Genomic DNA, 1,852 nt, shown 5'->3' on the forward strand with positions numbered 1-1,852 from the left:
GGCTGTGCAGTTGCATTCATATTTTCAGCCACTGGTATTGAGCTGTATGAATTTAGGCTAACCCTTCTTTACCAGGTTGTGGGATGTAGCTAGCATGGTATTGTATAAATCCTTAATGACTAAACACAGTTTCCATTTTCCACCTTGTACTTGACGATAGTTTGTTGCTATTAACTGAGACTAATTTCTGGGAAAGGGAGCAGTCAGTTGTATAGGGGCCATCACTTGGTATAATGATAAAATCTTGGGCTGACAAGTGTGAGCAGGTGGTTTGAGAGTGGCTACTTTGTGAAAAAGAAAAATGCCAGAGCCCAGAGGTTAGGTTGGTCTCCAGTCAAAAACCCCTCCCAACATCTCAGATACTGGGACCAAAATTGAGTAATGGCCTATTAGCTATCTGATCTACAGGGGCTACAAACCCATGAAGCAGTACTGTTGTGCCATGTTAAGGGACTACCAAAGAGATATCCCTACCTTCTCTTTCAAACCAGACAGCCTGAAGGAACATTTTTCTGCTTCAAATTCATACAGTAGGATACATGGTTATCATGTACATTTGTAATATGTAATGAGGCATTCTCTTAGGTTGGCTGCACGGGTGATCGGTTCCTTTCCCTATCCTTTCTTTCAAACCAGACACAGCCTAAAGGAGCACTTTTTCAGCTTCAAATTCATACAGTATGATACATGGTTATCATGTACATTTGTTATATGTAATGAGGCACTCTCTTAGGTGGGCTACATGGGTGATCGGACCTTATTTCTCATATTGTCCTTAGCCAAGTAATCAGAGTGTGGAATGGGGACAGACCGGAGCGGAAGTGGGATTGGGGTGTCAGCCCACAGAAGCTCCTAGGATGGTGTTTGAAGCTCAGGAGTTTCAGCCTGAATGGTACTGTTTTAAGCTATTTGCCTATATAGGAACAACAGGGAGTTCTTTTCTGTTTAGGCGAAAAACATTGGAACACAATATCTTATTGTTTCAAACGTGTGTCAAGTGTTATTGGGGTTTGATCCCGTGCCTCTATGTTGAAAAACCTGGGAACGTTCTTGGGCGTGACACGTTACCATCGGTGCGGGGTAAGAGAGTAATTGCAGTCTATTTTCTTTTGGACAAGAAAAAGACAAACAAGGGACTGAATAGTTAACGTGTCATGGTTAAGGTTCAAAATTTCGTTACGGTATCGTATTGGAGTTCACATCTCACCCGACAAGGAGCTGCCCCACAGCACATTCCCATCATGCATTGGAGAACATCTCCCGATGATAGTACCAGTCCTGGTGATTTCATCATCGGGAGATGTTTCCAACACACGGCAGGGATGTGCAGTGGGGCATTGTGGGGCAACTCCTTGTGGGGCGGAGATGTAATCTCATCATATTGGTAGTTTCCTGGAACCCCAAATAAGGGATATTTTGAAATTTGGGTTGTTTTAAGGGTAGGCAAGCCTAAAACCGATCCTTGAAACATTTTTGGAAAAAAAAAATCTAAAAATTTGAAAGTTATCAAGTACTAAAATACCTGATACACCTGTTCGTGCACATTGTGCATTTCGATACTTTAAACCTTCGTGCCCAAGAACTTCCCAAATCCTAACAGCTAAGCTGTTGGCTCTTAACAGCTAAAGTTTTCTCGCCATATTTTTGGGATGCCAAGCGACCATCTCAGCTATTGCATCATATAGCTTCCGAAAAAATGCAATTGGATCAGGCTAAACTGGGCAGGGATCTGCTATCAAAAATGCTCCCAACAGTATCCCAACTGGCCATTGCAGCTGTACATTGGGAACATCTCCCTTCTCATTCATGAACATATTTTCTAATTTGTGGCTGCAGTACTCAGTTGGGACAT

Source organism: Nelumbo lutea, chromosome 8 (genome assembly GCF_056320005.1).
Source record: "Nelumbo lutea isolate HS-2025 chromosome 8, American lotus-T2T, whole genome shotgun sequence".
Classification (NCBI taxonomy): domain Eukaryota; kingdom Viridiplantae; phylum Streptophyta; class Magnoliopsida; order Proteales; family Nelumbonaceae; genus Nelumbo; species Nelumbo lutea.